This window comes from Panthera leo, chromosome A3, assembly GCF_018350215.1.
Source record: "Panthera leo isolate Ple1 chromosome A3, P.leo_Ple1_pat1.1, whole genome shotgun sequence".
Classification (NCBI taxonomy): Eukaryota; Metazoa; Chordata; class Mammalia; order Carnivora; family Felidae; genus Panthera; species Panthera leo.
Window position 1 is genome coordinate 86559664 of NC_056681.1, and position 20594 is coordinate 86580257.

At 43.3% G+C, this 20594-nt stretch overlaps 1 protein-coding gene across 2 annotated transcripts in view; it reads left to right on the forward strand.

The window, feature by feature from the left end:
• ANXA4 (annexin A4) overlaps positions 1-20594 on the forward strand; it is a 94720-nt gene that overhangs the window by 21417 nt on the left and 52709 nt on the right. Inside the window, exon 1 of one of the 2 annotated variants that reach the window (XM_042932568.1) lies at positions 10940-11123. The exons of the other annotated variant lie outside the window; for it this stretch is intronic. The gene's annotated coding sequence lies outside the window, so the exon portion shown is untranslated. Of the gene's footprint in view, positions 1-10939; positions 11124-20594 lie in introns of those variants that run through there. 2 annotated transcript variants of the gene reach the window in all.

The window sequence follows — 20594 nt, forward strand, 5'->3', positions numbered from 1 at the left end:
AGCTGCTGTGTTTTTGTGAACGCTAACTTAACTGAAGTTAACATCAGGGCTGTCCATATTCACTTGAATATTTGCAAAAACAAATGAGACCATGCTGATTACAGCTAATTTTCTAATGATGGTTTGATTTCACAAGGAATATACGGAGCTGTAGGACAGCAGCAGGAAAGGTCCAAGTGAGAAGAACAGACGTTAAAAGTCAACATTCTTTTTTTCTTTTTTTTTTAATTAAAAAAAATGTTTATTTCTTTGTTTTGAGAGAGAGAGAGAGAGAGAGAGAGAGAGCTCATGCAGGCAAGAGTGGGGAAGAGCCAGAGAGGGGCAGGGAGAGAGGGAGAAAGAGAGAATCCCAAGCAGGCTCCGTGCTGTCAGCGCAAAGCTGGATATGAGGCTCGAACTCACGTACCATGAGATCATGACCTGAACCAAAATCAGGAGTTGGAAGGTCAACTGACTGAGCCACCCAGGCAACCCAGAAGTCAACATTCTTGAAGTCTTCCTTCTTCTGTAGCTGCCATGCATCTGAGGGGGGTGAGGGGTGGGGGCGGGGCAGTGATCTGCAAAAGCATTGTCATTGGATTATAAATCTTTGTGAAGTTTCTATTCATACGATGCATATGATTAACCTCCATGTGATCAAATCAGGTTTCTATTTTGGTTGAGCTGTAGCAGCTTATGGTAACCAAAAGAGGTTTTGGAGAAGAAGGAGAAAAAAAGGCCTTCTTCTTTGGAAGAATGGAAAAAGGAAAATAGTCAATGTTGCTACTTTTTATTAGATGTATTTCCTATAGAATATTAGACTACTTCTTGATGAAGAACGGGGTTCATAGAAGATTGACTGCCTTTGCTCATGCTGTCAGCAAACACAAATTCTGAGATCCTAACGTCTAACAGTGCAATAAATTGGGCAATACCTCTCTCCAAACACCAGTGAAGTTTCAGGTAGACAGCACAATGATTTGATATTTATACACATGATCACCACAGTAAGTCTGATTAACATCTGTCACCATATATAGTTACAGAAATTTTTTTCTTTTTTTCTTGTGATGAGAACTTTTTGATCTATGCTCTTTTTTTTTCTTGTGATGAGCAACTTTTAAATATGCAGCAGAGTACTATTAACTATGGCTAATAATGCTGTACATTACATCTCCATGACTCACTTATTTTATAGCTGGAAGTATGTACCTTCTGACACCCTTCACGCACTTTGTCCCCAGTCCACTCCCCACCCCCTGTAGCAACCACTGAGCTGTTCCCTGCAGTGAGGTTTGTTTTTTAGATTCCACATATAAGTGAAATCATATGGTATTTGTCTTCCTCTGTCTGATTTATTTCACTTAGCATAATGCCTTCAAGGTCCATCCATGTTGTCACAAATGGCAAGATTTCATTCTTTTTCATGGCTGTATAGTATTCCTGTGTGTGTGTGTGTGTGTGTGTGTGTGTGTGTGTGTGTGCGTGTGTGTGTGTGTATGCATATGTGTATGCACACGTGCACATATGCCACATCTCTGCACTCACCTATCAGTGGACACTTAGGTTGTTTCCATATCTTGGCTATTATAAAAATCATGCAGTGAACATGGGGGGGTTCATATGATATATCTTTTCAAATTAGGAAACAGATTTTCTGCATGAGCATCCCTCTTGTAAACCTTTCATATACTGTTTTTTAAGCAAGCCTAATACACTGCTGTGACCTGTGATTGGGATGCCCTGTTATAACCTCAGGAATTGGTGGCTATTATGGTCCCCGGATGGGTTTGTGCCTAAAGCAGTACTAGTTGCCTGGCAGAAAGATGGAGAAGAGGAGATGGAACACTGCTGTTCTTGTTGGAACATGCCTTGCAGAACTATTTGCCTCTTAAAATTCTGTACGTTTGCAACTTTGATAAAAATGAAAGCTATCTTTTAAAAAAATTTGGTAGATGGGCTGAATAAAATGGACAGAACTGAAAGTGGAATGAGTGAACATGTAAGGTTAATCCTAAAGAGTCTCTCAAACTCAGAGGTAAAGGGCTAAAGCAAAAATGAAAACAAAAGAAACAATAACAACCAATAAAAGAAAGGTTAAGTGACATGGAGGATAAAGTCAAAAGTTCCTACAGCATCAAACAGAAATTCCTGACCAAAAGCATGGAGATAATGGAAGAAAGATAACATAATAAAAGACCTTTTCTGAATTTGGAAAAGATTCAAGTCTTTGGAGTGAACAGACCTACGAGTGCCAACCAGGACTAGGGAAACAAATCCCACTCCTAAACACATTCTTCAATGGAAAGGGAAAAAAAAAATCTTAAATTTTTCTAGTGAGAAAAACTAGATTACCTACAAAGGAACAAGAATCAGTTTAACATCAGATTTTTCTTTGATCCCAGTGGATTCTAGGAGACATGGAGAAATATTTTGAAGGATGGTGTCAAAATTTGTTTTCTCTGGAGTCCCCAAACATGACATTTATATACATATTAGGTAGTAGCAAATACTGTTGATTGAGGAAGGGAGTCATTCATTAAAAGTTTTGTTATTTAAGTTTTATTTAGCTCTGATCAGATAAATAGCCAACACCAATATAAAGCTTATAATGGACTAAGAACTCTAAAAATTTACATATATTAAGTCATTTAATTCTTATGACCCCTATGAGTTAGGTAATATCATTATCCCCATTCTACAGATGAAAAAACTGAGGCACAGAAAAGATAAGTGACTTTCTTTTTTTTAATGTGGTGTATACATACAATGGAATATTATTCAATATTTTTTTTAAAAATGTTTATTTTTGACAGAGAGAGAGAGAGAGAGAGAGAGAGAGTCAGTTGGGGAGGGGCAAAGAGAGAGGGAGACTGAGGATCCGAAGAGGGTCTGTGCTGAGAGTGAAGAGCCCGATGTGGGGCTCAAACTCATGAATCATGAGATCATGACCTGAGCCGAAGTCAGATGTTTAACCAACTGAGCCACCTAGGTGCCCCAATAAGTGACTTTCTTTAGGCCTCCAGCTAATAAATGGTAGAGCTGAGATTGAAACCCTCATTTTATTTTGGAATTTAATAAGGTTTTCCTTGCAAATAAATATTTTGTCAGTTTTTGTAAATATACAGTAGATGATGGGAATGAAGGTGCTTTCTCTGTAGAACATGTAGTCCAGTCCAGCCCATAACTATTAATTCTACATCATTAAAATATTGTTCAGATTACTGCTATGTTTCTTGGTGTGTTTTCTCTATCAAAGTCATAGCAGAGACAGTTTAAAATTTATTTCCGCTTCATATTGTAAAAACACTTTAAGTTTCTTCTTCTACCTCTTAGATGCTGTTTTCTTTTCTACGTTCCAGAATTTTGTCATAGTTCTAAATACTTTTTTTGTGCTTACTCATCCTCAAATGTTAAAAGTTGTATATATGCTTTGCATTTGTTCCCAAACAGGATGAGCTAATTCTTCTTGGCTCCCAGCCTGTCTATTTGGATGCTGTTAGAATCTTCTTCTCATATCTTAAGCTGAAGGATTGGTTACCTTCTGGCAGCCTGAAGAGATTGTGGAGGGAGCCAGCTGGCAAGGAAGGTCACCCCTGCAGGATTTCTTCCCAGTGTTCTACAAAGCCACTGTCCCAATGGGCCAAAGGTTATCTGGCCTTTGTCCTTGCCTCTTTCCTGGTTAACAGCCAGACTGAATATCAGAGAAGAGCTTGCTACTCAGGGTAAAAGTTCTCCCTTTTTGCCTTGGGCCACTTCAATAAGTATTGGGAAGGGAGAGTCAGAAGACTGGCCTAAACCCCACTCTTATCTGGAAGTGTTTTGGTTATCTATTGCTCTATAAAATAACACCAGCAATCATTTACTATTGTTACCCCTCATGATTCTGGTGAGTGACTGGGCTCAGCCAGGTGGTTCTTATGTAGGGTCTCTCAGTTGACTTCCATGAGACAGAGAAGATGCTGGAGTCATCTCAAAGGCTCTTTCATCCACATGTCTGGCACTGGGACTGGAGAAGTTCAGACTACTGGGGCTGGAAGAGCTGGGGCTTCTCTGTCTCTCTTCATGTGGTCTGTCCATGTGCTCTCTGCAGCATGGTGACTTCAGGGCGGCTATACTTGCTACACAGCCACCACCCAAGGGTCCTCAAGCATTTGTTCTGAGTGAGAGAACTAGATGGAAGCTGTATCACTTTTTAAGACCCAGCCTTGAAAGCCACATAGCATTACTTTTGTTCTGTACTCACAGAAGCCCACCCAAGGAGCCCACTCAATTTCAAAGAGACCATCTCTTGACTAGGGGTGGGGGGGCAGGGTATTAGAAGAGCATGTGAGACTGAATATATTGTGACCAATTTTGAAAAATACAATCTGTTACAGGAAGTTTAATACAATTTTGTTGAAGTTAGTAAGGGATTGTAGGGGCGCCTAGGTGGCTCAGTAGGTTAAGAGCCTGACTTTGGCTCAGGTCATGATCTCGTGGTTAGTGAGGTCAAGCCCTGTGTCAGGCTCTGCACTGTCAGTGCTTAGGATTCTCTCTCTCTGCCCCTCCCCCACTTGCGCTCTCTCTCTCAAAAATAAATAAATAAACTTAAAAAAAATGATGGTATACCATCCATAGTAATACTTATCGGCACCTACTCTATGCAAGCATCTAACTGATAGAGCTGTGAGAATTAATTGATTAAAACTGTATATCTGAAGTACTTGGAATAGTGACTGTCACATGGCAAGTGCTTATATAAATGTTAGCTATACTCTACAGTTAAAGAAAATTAGAGCTCAATGACTATAGTGTCAACCCTGCCATTCATTTTCTGTTGTCCAATCCACTGTTCAAGAATTTTTTTAAAAAATCTTCTTGGTTTACCTCCTTATTTTGATGGAACATACCATCTGAAAGCTTCTTAAGAAAAGGCACATGGGGGGCGCCTGGGTGGCTCAGTCGGTTAAGTGGCCGACTTAGGCTCAGGTCACGATCTCGCGGTCCGTGAGTTCGAGCCCCGCGTCGGGCTCTGTGCTGTCAGCTCAGAGCCTGGAGCCTGTTTCAGATTCTGTGTCTCCCTCTCTCTCTGCCCCACCCCTGTTCATGCTCTGTCTCTCTCTGTCTCAAAAATAAATAAACGTTAAAAAAAAAAATTAAAAAAAAAAAAGAAAAGAAAAGGCACGTGGGAGGGGACCCTCGGTGGTTCAGTTGGTTAAGTGTCTGACTCTTGATTTCGGCTCAAGCCATGATCTCATGGTTTGTGAGATCGAGCCCCACATTGGGCTCTGTGCTGACAGTGCAGAGCCTGCTTGGGATCCTCTCTCTCTCCCTCTCTCTCTGCCCCTCCCCCACTTGTGCCATCTCTATCAAAATTAATACATAAACTTTAAAAAATAAAAATAAAGGAAAGGTGCTTGGGAGATCAATTTTTTGAAATCTTACATGGCTGAAAATATCTTTATGAACCCCCACATTTGACCAATGGCTTGAGTGGCTATGAGAATCTATGTTGGAAATTGTCTCTCAGAATTGTAAAAGCATTATTCCATTGTCTTTCAGTTTGATGTGTTGCAATAGAGAAATCTGATGCCATTCTGGTTCTTGATCCTTGGTTTTGTAGGGGTCAGTGGCAGGTTGCTCCAAGATGGGCTGCTTTGGCATGAACATTATTTTCAGTTAAACAATCAAAACCCAGGAGATTTAAGAAAAGCTCTTTACCTCCCCCTCAACTGCCTGGCTGTACCAGGAAGAGAGCTATTAACATATTCCTCTTTACCCAAGAAACTTATCCACATAATAGGGCAACTTTTGTTTTCCAAACACCTCCTCTCACCTTCCTGCTAATGGTCTTTCTCCCCTTTGTATCCTCAGACCCCTACCCCTCTTCTTATCTCATATAAGTGTCATATAACACCACTGTCTTTGGAATTTCCATGTCTGTGTGGATTTTGTGTATGTATGCTACTAAATTTGACTTTCTCCTGTTAACCTGTCTCATGTCGATTTGATTCTTAGTCCACCTAGAAGGACCCTGAAGGGTAGAGGAAATTCTTCCCCCCTTACAGTACGTAATCTCATTTTTTCCCTCTGGGTGCTTGTAAGATCTTCTCTATATCCCTGGTCTTCTGAAATGTTATCATGATGTACCTTGATATGATTCTGGTTTTTTCCCATTGTGTTGGACTCAATGAGCACTTTCAGTGTGGAAAGTGGAGATAGGCTAATCACATCAGGGACAGTAAATCAGTGGTAAAACTCCCAGGGCTGATTCAAAAGTGAAGACTGACCTGATGTAATTCTTGAGTTAACTTTGTAAGCTCTTAAACTCCTTTGAGTTCTCAGATACCAGGCCAACCGGAGCCAGAGAATTGATGATGTTGACCCTTGCCAGCCTTTTTGTGACTTTGAGTTGGACTCTATTACCCAAAGATGACTTTTGACAAAATTCCTCGCTGAATGCATCACTGCATAAGCCCCTTCTGAATGTCTATGAACTCTTAGCTTAAAACTTCCCCAGTGTTGTTCAGGGACACACTACTTGGTGAAATATTCCAATGTTCTCCTTTACATGTTACAAGTAAAACACTTCCTTTTCCTATTCTTTGACCTGGTTGTGTCTGTTGGCTCCACACTCACCAAGAGGCAAACCCAGTTTCGGACAACAATACCCTGTAGTTTTAAAAATATATAATTGAATTATTTAATTGATTTCTTCTCTGTTTCCCAGATGTCTTGGGCTGGCTTTCAAATTTTTTATCATTTCTTACTTCTTTCTCTTCTTTTTGCCTTTTTCTATACATCCTAGAATATTTCTTTATCTTCCTACCACTCTATTGAGTTTTTAGTTTTTGCTATCATATTTTTAATTTACAAGAGCTCTGTTTGGTTCTCTGAGTGTTTCATTTTTAGAGAATCTGTTCTATTTTTATTCTCATTCTTTTTATTTCTCAAAGGAAATTGATAATGGGTTTTTTAAAGTTTTCTTCTCTCTCTCTACTCTGTTTCTTCAAAGTTCCTTTTTTCCATTCTGATTTATGTCAGATCCTTCCCTTAAATTCTGATGACCTTCAGCTGTCTGTTCTGATTTAAGAGTGTCAGAGCAAAACAAAATAAAACAAAACAGGACACCTAGTTAAATTTGAATTTTAGATAAAAGACATACTTAGAGTAGATATGTATTTAAACTTTAGTAAAAAGCTTTTGATTGTTTATTTGGAATTCAATTTAACTAGGTGTCCTCTATTTTATCTAGCAACCCTAGGAGTGAGGTCTTAAATGCTACCTGGAGGCTCTATGCATGCAGGTAGGACTTCGCTAAGGGAAATTCACTAAAGGGTTGTTCCGGTTTCATTGAACACCTGATGACAATCTCTTTAGGTCTTTACTCTCCCCAAAGAAGAATATTCCCAATTCTGTACTCTGGCTACCAATGCTGTAGGAGCCCTTTGAAGGAAGAATACTGACAAGTTCAATATTCATCATATTAAGTTTCATATAGATCGTCAATATCAGTACAGTTTCCCTAGCTAAGTATGGCCACTGTTAAATAGAAAACCGCAGGGCCAAAATGGCATCATGTAGGACAAGGCCCCAAGTCATTAAGCCAAGACTTAATACCTAACCGGACTGTAGTTTCCAACCTCCCAGAAATGTAACCTTTAACCAGTCATGGAATTTCCTGGTCAGCACTAGGAAATTTACTGATAGACCCCTTCTGTTCCCCTTAGGAGGGCAACCTTGTCTAAAACAATGGACTCTTTGCTAATAATTTCCTTTTTTACATTCCCTCCCTACCTTTAAAAGCCTTTCCTTTTCTGTGGGCCTTTGGAGTTCCCCCCTACTTGCTAGACAGGATGCTGCCTGATCCATGAATCAATTAATAAAGCCAATTAGATCTTTAAAATTTACTTGGTTTAATTTTTGTTATTTAACATAGCAAATTTTTGTTAGTCCCCCCCATTCAGGGATGGAGCCTAATTTGCCTTCCCTTGAATCCGAGCTGGCCTTAGTGACTTGCACGAATTATAGAATGCAATGGAAATAACATTCAGGGGCTTTCAAGCCTAGGTAATAAGAAGCCTAATAATGTCTGCCTGGACAAAGGATCTCTTAGAGTATCCTTTCTGGGAGCCCCGAGCCTCCCAGTAGGAAATACGACTACCCTGAGACTGCCATGTAGAGAGAGCATGCTTAGATGCTCTGGTGGAGAGTGCCAGCTGAGATCAGCCTCCCAGCTCACTTTGCTATGATACCAGACATGTGAATGAATCCTCCAGAATGGCCTATCTGCCAGCTGAATACTGCTAAGTGACCTTTGCTGATGTCATGTGGAACAGAAGAGTTGCCCAGCCAAGACTTGTCCAGATTCAGACCTGCAAGAACATGAGATACGATAAAATGATCATTGTTGTAGGTTACCAAGTTTTGAGGTACTTTGCTAGGGAAACTTAAATAACCAGAATAACTTGACTATACCTGGTAAGTCCCATTCAAGAGATCCTCTGCTTTATGCCCTCGAGAGAATATATTTTCAGTCTTTTGCCGAAGTATGAGAGGGACAGTGGCAGCTGTGCAGTACTAGGGATTCTACAGACTTAGAAAATATACACTGTTTTTATTCTTAAGTGTATATCTACTTTCAGAAGCACATGATACATCAGTACGTATCCTGAGAAATTCTGAGAATCCTGAAATCCTGAGAAATCCTGAGAAATTTCATGTTGCTTCTGTTTTTTAAGTTTATTTATTTTGAGAGAGAGAGAGCGAGCGCGCGCGAGCATGAGTGGGGGAGGGACAGAGAGAGAATCCCAAGTAGGCTCCACACGGTCAGTGAAGAGCCTGACGTAGGGCTCGAACCCACAAATTGTGAGATCATAACCTGAGCCAAAATCAAGAGCCAGAGGCTTAACCGACTGAGCCACCTAAGAGCCCCTCTCATGTTGCTTCTCACGTTTACCTACTCTGGGCTTGAGAATTCTTTTTCTCAGGTCTGCTAAGTCAATTACCACATGTCTATCTGCTTTCCAGCTTCCAAAGTTTTGTTCTTTTTCCTCTCTTGTTACCTTGTTCTTGTGAGATTTTTGTTTTTAATCTGCAGTTGCTTTAGTTGGATTTCAAGAGGGAAATGAGGCAAATGCATGTGCTCATTCTGCTATCTTTAAAGTTTCCTTCCAGTCTTTAATTTCAACAATTACATTAATTTTTAAAATACACTATCTTTGGGGCACCTGGGTAGCTCAGTCGGTAAAGCTACTGACTTCAGCTCCCCTCATGATCTTGCGGTTCATGAGTTCGAGCCCTGTGCTGACAGCTCACAGCCTGGAGCCTGCTTCAGATTCTGTGCCTCTAGCTCTCTGCCCCTCCCCCATTCATATTCTCTCTCTCTCTCTCTCTCTCTCTCTCTCTCTCTCTCTCTAATGCAGAACAATTTTAAAAATTAAAATAAAATAAAATACATTGTCTTAGATCAGGCTCCCTAGAAGCAGAACCGGAGATGAAGATTCTTGTGTTAAGTGCCTTACTCAGTAAGGGAGCACTCTCAGGAAAAACCTGTACTTGAGACAAGCAGGGTAATGCAAAGGAAGATGTAGAATACAGGTGTGGTTTCTGCAGAAATTTAGCCCAAGCCTAAGCCCACAGGAGCTCTTGAATATGAAGGGTATCACAAATGTATTCCTGGCCTTTTGTACCCCATAAAGTTAGCTTTGACTATGTCTCCTCAACCTGATGTGAGGGCAGTTATGGGAGAAAGGGGCAGCCGTCAGTAAAGGTGATTTTGGCAGAGTGCATCAGCTCCATTCCCAACCTTTTACTTTTTTTAGAGTAGCCTAATTGTTAATTTTTCAGGGATGCAATAGTCTTCTCTAGTCACTCAAGAAATGAATTATCCCATTTCATTCTTTTCCTCCTGATTTTGTTTCCTCTAGGTTAGTTCGGAAACGGAAGCTCAGAAACTTTAAGTTACCAAGCAGAGAAAAGGATCAAAACCAGGGCTAGAATCTAAACCAGTCTGATCCTAAAGCTCATTTCTTAACCATGTTAAACCACGTCCTTTTGGTACATCTTAATGAAAAAATTTAAATGTTACCTCTCCGGCTTTAAGGGTGTAATAGTCTCTTGGATTTGGTCTACTGGAGAGCAAACACACTCACCAAAGCTACCTACCCTCTGTCAAATAGAATCCGTATTTGCCGGTAGACTCAAAAGATTTATTCTGCAAACTTTCACTGAATACCTACTATGCGCTAGAAGCCACACTAGGCGTGTGTGCAAAGACGGCCTAGACTCAGTTGGTGCCTTCAAAAAGCCAGTGTTAACTCGAGGAGGCAGATACGAGCGCACGTGAAACTGTTTTTACAAGGCGTGAGCGCGGCTCCCCGGCCCAACCTAGAGGCTACCGACCAGCACCAAACCTGGGAATTTACCGGGGAGAAGAGATGGGTCTGGGGGTGCTCCGAACTCCTGTTCCCAAAGGTTTCCCCAAGGAAAGGGAACTCCATTTTCCTCAAGGGAGATGTGGAAGTACTGGGAACTTTTTGGGGTATTCGTTTGAGTGTGCAAGAGGGAAACAAAAAGTGCCGCTGAGATTTCACTTCCCACTTTTCCGGCCGCAGGCTGGGCGAGAGAAAGTGCAGTTTTCCGGGGAGGGAGCTGTGATTGGCGGCGGGACTCCGGCCTCTGCGAGCGCGGGGAGGGTGCCGGAGTAGCCCGGGGGCTCAAACCTCCGAGAGTGTAGGGACTCCCGGACGCCGCAGACCCGGAGAGTGCAACTGCTCCGAGTCTGCGGGGGCAGACACGGAGCTGGGCGGTGCCCGGCAGAAGGTGCGATCCGGACGGGCGCCGAGGCCGGGGAGCCTGGACAGCGAGACCTGTCACCGGCGGGGCGCGGGCACGTGCCCGGTGCAGCCTCAGGCCTGGGGGCCAGATTGGCCCCTCGCTGGGCCGTGGGGCGCGGCGTTGCTGGCCCCTGGCCCCAGGTGCGCTACGCCCCCCGGAGGATTTTCCGGTCCCGTGTGCAGAGGGACGACCAGGAACTCGGGCTCAGTCTCCACCCCGAAGTGGGGCGGGTCCGCCCGGAATAAGACCCGCTGTCCGGCCCCGGCAAGGGTGTGTTCTGCGCGGCCTCAGAAGACGAGCGCTGCCCATTCTCCGCAGTAGCGGTAAGGGGGCGCCAGGACGGGGGATCCTGGGCTCGGGGAAGGGGGCGCAGCAGCCTCGGGGAGCCTCGCGGGGACAGCCCTGCGCCGCGCCCAGGAGGGGGTGCCCGCCGTCGGCCTGCGGGCGGGGCTCGGCGGCCACGGGGTGGAGCTGGCGCCGCCGGGCCGGGGCTCGCTCGTGGTGGGCCAAGCGGAGGCAAACGCGGCCCACATCCACCGGTACCTTCCAGAAGGAGCAGTTTATACGGCTCAGAAAGTAGACCAGAGACCACAACAGTTATTCATTGTGCCAAGCACTGTGCTGGCTTTGGGAATTAACTAGAAAGGATTGAGTTAATACTCCCTGCAGCTGACTCCATCTCATACCTAAGTTTTCTTTTGAATTCTTTCTTTCCTCTTTTTAAGAAACTACTCCCTTTCCCTAGTTTCTTACCCTTTTCTTGTCGTGTATCTAATGCCCCCAGCATAATGTCTGGCTGGCACATGGGAATCAGTTGTTATTATGAGATACATGACTTGAGCCTGAGAGTGGCACGGTCTCACTCTTTTGTCTTGGCTTTGACTACCGGGAGATTTGGGGCCGAAGAGGCTATTGCTTTTCAACAGTCTGCCCCACTTGAAGTGTTTCCCAGGTTGATGCAAGTCTGTGAGGTGTAACGAGTAACCCACACCTTTTGTGACAAGTGGCCGGCCATCTGCTCTCTCCCGCTGACGTGGGAAGAATGGATAGGGTCCCCCCCTCCAAATTATCCATCCCACCTCCTCCTTACATTGCAAGTAACACGACTGATAGCCAAACCCTCGCTCTTTAGTTGCCAGGGAGCTGTCAGAAGACAGGCGAAAGAGCAAGCAGGAGAGGAAGAGAACAGGAACGAGAAAATGGGTACTCACAGCCCCCCGAAATCTGCTTCCTTCCTTCCTTGCCAGAGCCCAGCCCTATCTGGCCAAGGCCAGATCCCTTACATTCAGCTCAGGCCAGATTTCTCTTGTTTTGGGGAAACACACGCACACACACTCAAGCACATGACTATTAGATCAAGGGTGTCTATGACTTTCCCTCCCAAATATTTTTACATTTGGTTAGGGATCGTTTTTTCTCTGAAAGCAAGTTAGAGAGTAACATGCACAGTCAAGTCAAACCACACCAGTCCTCAGCATCTTGAAGACTGAGCCTTCTGGTCATCCATAGACTCCTATCCTTTGGCCCATTTCTTTGCTGATGTCTGGCCACTCATTTGTTTTCCCCATCTTGATCCTCTGCTTGTAGACTAAGCCTGTTCCTCTTAGGGGGATGAGGGGGGATGGAGGTGAGTGTCAGGCACTGCCAGGGAATACTAGGAGCTTCAGAATAAATAAGGGGGGGGGGTTCCTTGGGTGTCAACTTTACCCAGACATTTGGGGTTAAAATACTTTTTATGCTAAAACAATCATATATTTTGGAGTAGAATTCAGAATTTGTATACTTTTTAAATGTAAAACAGGAAACTTTAAAAAAATTCTTCTGCTTGGGCTTTGGGCTGTGCTTTGGCCCAAAGCTAGCCCTTGAGGGTTTCTTTTCTTTTTTCTTTTTTTTCTTGAGGGTTTATTTTCACTGCAGTTAGGGCTATAATGGCGGCAATTTGATAGGCACTGTGATGTCTTCCCTGGAGGGACTTTGAATAACAGTCATGCTTGGTTAATAATCTAATCTTCATTTCCACCTGAGGTAGGGTTAGTAATCTTGTGTTACAGATGAGGGGGGCGTGGAGACACGTATTAATGCCCCTACATTCTTGAGGGGCTTGGCCTGCAGATGAGAGAATAAACTCACTCATTGTGGCGTTGGGCAGAGCTGGGTTGGATGGTTGGTTCTGTTGAATTTAAGTTGTGGCCTTTGAAACCCGTAGCCTGGGTGGACTTGGAGATGGAGAGCTTTCTCAGCAGAGGTGTCTAGGCAGGGGCCTGGTAGCCCCTTTTGGATGGGGCTGTGAAGGGCAGTAGGTTAAACTAATATGACCTATAAAGCCATATTTTTCCCTTCAGGGTACCTCAGAATCCCTCAGGAAGCTTGCATAGCATACAGATTCTTGCCCTACTCCCCGCAATTCTGATCCAGTATAACAGGGCTGGGTCCAGGAAAATGCATACTTAATAGGTTCCTTGGATGATTGCGATTCAGGTGTTTCTTGGACCTTGTTTTGAGAAACTAAGCTTTGGAAACACTTAAATGAATGTGCATGCCTGATAAATTGAGTAAAGCATTAACAGAAACACAGGACTTCGGGGAACTTAGCCTGTCATTGTGCTGTAAACTCTAATAATGTGGTAAAAGCTGGAATTGTCCCCATTCTCAAGGACAGCTCTTTATTAAATCTATTACATCAAATTCACCCCATAGTTTTCCAGTGCTTGACACCCCAAGACCAAATAAAGGGTCTAAACTAAAGGGGTTTTGTTTGCTTGTTTTTAAGCTTAATTGAAACTGAGATGGATTACTATATTAAGATTATTTTCCCTAATAATTTAGGATTTCTAAGGCCCGTTGCTTGTTTAAAAAAAATTTTTTTTAATGTTTATTTATTTTTGAGACAGAGCACAAGTGGGGGAGGGGCAGAGAGAGAGGGAGACACAGAATCCCAAGTAGGCTCCAGGCTCTGAGCTGTCAGCACAGAGCCAGACGCGGGGCTCGAACTCACGGACCGTGAGATCTTGGCCTGAGCCGAAGTCGGACGCTCAACCGACTGAGCCACCCAGGTGCCCCCACCTTGCTTATTTTGAAATTAGGAGTGACATGTTAGTGTTCAGTGTTTGAATTGGACTAAGAGCTTTTGCTATGGGAACCTGAAGCACCACTTTGGAAGAATTCTTTTTAAATGTTCAAGATACTTGAGGTCAGTAAATTGCCATACTGCTTCTTGGTCTGTTTTGCTAGGCATAAGAACCCAAGTGAATGTTTGCACTAGAATGAACCATAACAGCAAGAGGGGAGAATTGCAGCTATAGGCCAGACTGTAAATTGCTTTGGAAACACCTTCATCCACCCTACTTCCCCTTTCCCCTTTAAGACGTAGATATAACACAGCATAAGCAGGCTGACTTAGAGCAGGAGGCCCAGAGAGTGCCCTTTGTCAGATCAATAGAAAGACCTCCCTACCCAGTCACTGTGGATTCATTCCTGGGTTGAGGCACTCCCGTCACTCCTCCTAAGAGGTAACATTAAATTATTACCAGAAGCTAACATAGAAGGACTGGTTTGTGAGTGGGAACAAGTTCTCCTAATTTATGTGTAATTGAGTCATCTCCCCTGGAAGAAGTCCTTAATAGATACAAGCCTGTTGGTATAATCAGTCCCCAGCATCTTCCCTCTCCTCTCCAGGGGGCTCAGAAAGTTTCTGGGTCCTGCCTAGCTTTAACTTCTGCTATTGATGCTTTTTGGTGCTATACAAGAATCTCTTGACTCAGTAATTCTTATCCTTGTTAGTTAGGACCACTTTGAGAATCTGATTAAAGCCATGAAGTTCTCTTGAGAAAAAGAAACACATATTTGACATTGCTTATACAATTTCAAGGGGTTTATAGACATCTGTCTAAACTCAATCATGGATACATAGCAGTTATGTAGGTATACTGTTCAGAATTGCCCTAAAAGTTGTCAGTTTGTCAAAATTTAAAAAATGGTTTTGCCTTTGTTCTGGCAATTTGAATTCTGAACTTATCATAAAGATATACTTGGATATGTATGTAGAGGCATGTGTATAAGGATATATATACTGCAGCCTTGTTTGTAGCAGCAAAAGAGTGGAAATGAACTAAATATCTATCACCAAGGGGCTGGTTAAATTATGGAACATCCATTCAGTGCAATACCATGCAGCTATTAAAAAGTGATGCAGGTTGAGGGGCTCCTGGGTGGCTCAGTTGGTTAAGCATCCATCTCTTGATTTTGGCTCAGGTCATGATCTCGCAGTTTGTGAGCTCGAGCCCTACATTGGCCTCTGCCCTAGCAGTGTGGAGCCTGCTTGGGGTTCTCTCTCTCTCTCTCTCTCTCTCTCTCTCTCTCTCTCCCTCTCCCTCTCCCTCTCCCTCTCTCCCTCTCTCCCTCCGTCCCTCTCTCTCTCCCTCTCTCCCGCTCTCCCTCTCTCCCTCTCTCCCTCTCTCCCTCCCTCCCCCACTCTCTCTGCCCCTCCCCCCCCCTTTTTCTTTCTCTCTCTCTCTCTCTCTGCCCCTCTCCCTGCTTGTGCTCTCTCTCTCTCAAAAAAAAAAAAAAAAAAAAAGTGATGCAGGTTGATAGGAACAGATACAGATTGGTATTGAAGATACATTTTTTAAAAAGCAAAATACAGGTGTGCAGTGTATGCTGTTTCTTTTGTAAGAATAATGGAAGCTATTTGTAGTCTATATGCTTGTTAATGCATTAAATATTTCCAATAGTATGCACTATAACAGTGGTTGCTATAACTAGGTAGGGGGTAAAGTTCATCCAGATTTACCACTTTATACCTTTATACGTTATTTGAATTTTTATCATATTTTTTTAAAATAGAGAGTTACAGCTATCATCTACCCATTTAACATTGTTTGTGAAGAGGGAGAATGAAGTAGAAATGAAAAGTAGGTGGGCCAGGTGACTTAGTTAGCTGAGCGTCTGACTCTTGGTTTTGGCTCGGGTTATGATCCCAGGGTCGTGGGATCAAGCCCTGTGTTAAGCTCTGTGCTGAGCATGAAACTTGCTTAAGGTTATCTCTCTCCTCTGCCCCTCTCTCCTCTCCCTCTGACCCTCTCCCCAGCTCCTGTGCTCTCTCTCTAAAAAAAAAAAAAGTATATTATCAAATTTTTCCAACCTCAAAATTAATACATGATCATATACTTTCTTATTTGTATACAAAGAGCTAACATGCAATTATGCTTCATTTTCCAATGAGATGTAATAGCAATTGCTCATTCTTGTCATACATTTCAGTTGGATTAATTATTTATTTGACTTCACTCCAGCTAGTTCCAAAAGGAATGTAAGGTGCCTTGAACTGCATGGTGGAGAAAGCTCTGATTTAAATGGTCTGATCAGTTCCATGTGTGTTTAGCTGCAGAAGCAGAGAGAGGAGGTAGATGGAATATGTCCCAGCTTGTAGACTAGATAGACCAGCTTGCAGGGCCCTAGGTCGAAGTCCTAGCAGTGATATCAGACCTTGGCACTGAGGGGCCCGGCCTTGGCTCCAGAGCCTGGACCTCGTCTTCAGCCAGATGTGTCTTAGTCAATGAGGGCTCTGCCTCTGCATGTCAGAGCCTCCGTGTCACAGATATTAATAGGTAATGTTCACCAGTGTTTCCTATGAGCCTGACCCTGTGCCAAACAACTGGCGTGTTATTTATTAAATTTTCATCCATATTATGGGGGTGCTACCATTATTGCCCCATTCTATAAGTGAGGAAACTGAGGCACAAAGGGGTTGAGCAATTTGCTGGAGGCCACATACTAGCAAGCGGTAGAATCAAGATTTGAATATAGCAGTCTGATTCAATATTTTGTGCTCTGTCACTCTTTTATACTGTATAATGGATTAAGAATGGGGAATCAGCCTGAATAGGCAGGGCTGGGACATTGAGATGACTGTGGGGCTGGACCCTTTCAGAGGGGAAGAGGTAGAGCCTGTGTCCATACCACTTGTCCATGATGAACTCCATCCTAACCTTGTAAGTATCCAGGGGGTCCCATGTGATAGATGAGTGAGGAGTGTGACAGGCACAGACCAAGGCAGTGTGCTGCTCTTGGTTCCATAGGCCCATCCATGTGGTAGCAACACTTGGGGCAGCATTTAAAGGTAGGAGAGACAGGTCAGCACTTTGGGGAAGGGTCGTTAGGTGCTAGGCAGGCTGTCAGCAGCCCCTGCCACATGGATAAAGTTTCACTTATTTATTATATAATGTGACAGGCACTAGAGATTCAAAGATATAGCACACAGACTCCATCCTTAGGGAGATAAACAAGCAAATCAATAATTCAAAGCTCCTAGGACTGCGTGATAAATGATTTGATACACTATGCACAGACTGCCGTGGAACAATAGAGGAGGTGTACCTAACTCCATCCATCGTGGGTGGTCAGAGAAGGCTTCCTGGAGGTGGGTAGGAGAAGAAAAGTTTATGTACAGGCTTGAGGATGACAAAGCAAGACCATTATTCACTGGAGGTGTGGCATATTGATCAGAGCTGGTCCCAGACGGAAGAGTGAGAGGGCGCTCAGAAATTAAGGTCATTCTGTAGGCCTGCGGGAGCCGGGACCAATCAGTGTTGGGGGACAGGTCCTAGAAGGTCCAAGGATTCCATAGTTAGAACTTCTGTCCTGGATTGTAGATCCCTATTTTCTTTCACATCTGTTCTATTGCTTAGTACAGTTATCTTTTTATTTTTTATGTTTTAAATGTTTATTTATTTTTGAGAGCGTATGCCAGCAGGGGAGGGGGAGGGGCACCGTGACAGGGAGAGGGAGAGGCAGAGAGAGGATGGGGACAGAGGATCTGAAGCAGGCTCTGTGCTGATAGCAGACTTAATCTGGGTGAGGGGCCTCTCCAGTATGCATGCTCCTGTCTCTCTGTGATTCTCCTATCACGGGAATGGTCACACCTTATTGTGTCTAATTCTAGGCCTGGGCCGACCCCTCAGCTCTGAGTTCCTCTGAGGGCAAGAACTGTACAACCTCCATCTCCTGGCCTAGCATATAGTGTGTATTATTGTGTGTGCTGAGTGAGTGTATGATTTCCCATGGCCTGGAAAATTTAGTCCAGCCTCCAAGCTCACAAAATGAACCATTTGTGAAAATTCTCTCTCCGGCCTTTGTCTCCCACCACTCTCTCCATGGTCTAAAGCCCCAGCCCCACCCTGAATGAAATATTTTCCAAAGCATAGCTGAAGCTTCATTTTTACTATTCTCTCTCTGCCTGCAAAACTCTTTTGTCATTGGAATCCTATCTGTCCTTGGAAGCGTAAGTCACATGAGAGCATTTGACTGGGGAGAGGGCAGGGTTGGGGTGGGGAGCTTTGTCTTCTCCCACCATGCAACTCTGATAAGTTACCACATGCCGCTTTGTCTTTGAATTGGCTATGTATCGGTTTATTTCTCATACATGCTCCTTGACAGCAAGATACTGTCTCCTCTGTCTTTGTTTCTGTCACAATGCCTGGACCTGATGGGGCAAAATCAGTATTTATGTAAGGACTATGAGTGCCTGCATGCATGGTGAGCGGCAGTTTTGGAACTGGGGTCTCACACAAGGGACCACCTCTGTGAGAAGCAGGGCCTGGAACAGGATTTGAGGGGAGTAACCAGAGGTGCTTATTGTAACTAGATTCAATAAGGGCTTTGGGCCCCACCCAAGATTTACTGACTCAAGCTCTAGAATACAGCAGCTCCCAAATCTGTATTTCTAAACACTCCCCAGGTGATTTTTGTGCTCACTAAAATTAAAGAATTTTTTCCTGGAGATCATGTTTGGTGCTTTACAGTGTGTATTATAATTAGGATCCTTTTGAAGCCATAACTACAGATGCGGTATCCCGACATTATCCAAGGCCAGAAGAAAGGAGGAAGGTGGCAGGCTAACTTTGTCTTTTTAGCCTGGGGGGGAAATCTTTCTCCAAGCCTCTTGGTAGGTTTGTTCTTATTTCTCATCGGTCAGAGTGGGTCACGCGGCCACTTGAAAACTGTTTGTTGCCGTTGGAATGGGGTTGCCTAAGACCAATCATTATTTCTTTCCTGGTTTTCCAAGCCCAACCACTAAACCCATGAAAGTTCTCTAATGAGGAAAGAAGGTATGATGGGGATTGACATTATTACTAATCCTCTCAGAAATCCTGCACAACAGTCACTACTATGTTAAAATTTTATGCCAGAATAGAGTAGCCGTCTTAGGTGAGGTTAAATCTGGAGGGCAGAGCAGAGACTGGAATTTGGCCCTTGTTCTGGATTCCCAGCCTGCTATGTCCAGCACAGAATGAGCTCCATTACAGCCCCTGCCAGCATGTGGGAAGAGAATTGAATTCAGAGTTTCACAGATATCATAAAATAACAGATCGGGTCTGCCAGGAGTAATACATGTTTGCAGTGAATGTTTTTGAGAACTCTACTATTTAAATAATCTTGGTCGAATACATTTCCTGAGTTATATTTATGCAGATATTTGAAAAAAATGTTAATGTTGGGTGCCTGGGTGGCTCAGTCAGTTAAGTGTCCGACTTGGGCTCAGGTAATGATCCCATGGTTTGTGAGTTCTAGTCCCTGCATGGGGCTCTCTGCTGTTGGCACAGAGCCTGCTTCAGAGCCTCTGTCTCCCTCTCTGGCCCTCCCCCTGCTCATATGTGCTCTCTCTTTTTCTATCTCCCAGAAATAAGTAAGCATTAAAAAAATGTTACTTTATGACTTTTCCCTCATTGCTATAATTTTTCCTGTTTTTACCCCCACTCCCTTATGCTTGATGTATGATCATGAATGGGAATCTATACTTAGGAATGACCATGAAGCATTTTGAGGACCTTTCTGAGCATCAGTAGTTGGAATCTAGAATCATTACTGTAGGGCAATAGTTCTCAAGTTTGAGAATGCATCAGAATCATCTGGCGGGCTTCTTAAAAACCATATTGCTGGGCCCTGCCCTCAGAGTTGTAGATTCTGTGGTATTGAGTCCAAGAACGTGCACTTTTAACAAGTTCCCAGCTTATGGTAACATTGGTCTGGAAACCACACTTTCATAAACGCTGAGTTATATGAACTTCTTTTAGATTGAAATACTGGTCTGGTATTTATTGAAAAGATAACATAATGAGATTTTAATTGTGCACGTGGAACATTCTATTCTTTCCAGGTTCTCTTGAGCTCCCTATTATAGCTGCCCTGGGGTCTCCCCACTGAGGTTGTGATTTGGACAGACTGGATTCCCCAGACTTTCTGTGGTTTGGTGAATCTGTGGGAGGGTTATTCCTTAGAAGTGAGAGGGTGGAGTGACACTCACATGCCCTCCCTCCAGGCCAGACATGGTTGTGAAATACTAGAGACACAGCAGTGGAATATGATATGGTTCCACATATGAGATACCTAGTAGCCAAATCCAGAGACAAGAAGTAGAATGATGGCTAACAGAGGCTGAGGTAAAGGAGAAATGGGGAGTTACTATTGAATAGGTACAGGACTTTTGTTTGGGATGATGGAGAAGTTCTGGAAATGGATAGTGGTGATGATTGCATGACATTGTGAATGTAATTAATACCACTGAATTATACACTTAAAATTGGCTAAAATGGTAAGTGTTGTTATGTATATTTTACCACAATTTAAAAAAATATCTTGCTTTCGTTACTGTCTCCCAGTGGTCTGCTGGAAGGTCCTTGTATTAGCCTATTAGAAGTGATTGTTAAATTGTCAGGGGTTTGTGACCTGATGGTTAAATATAGTCACTATTTAAAATTCAATTATATGAATTTAGGAGCAAATAAATTACATTAGGG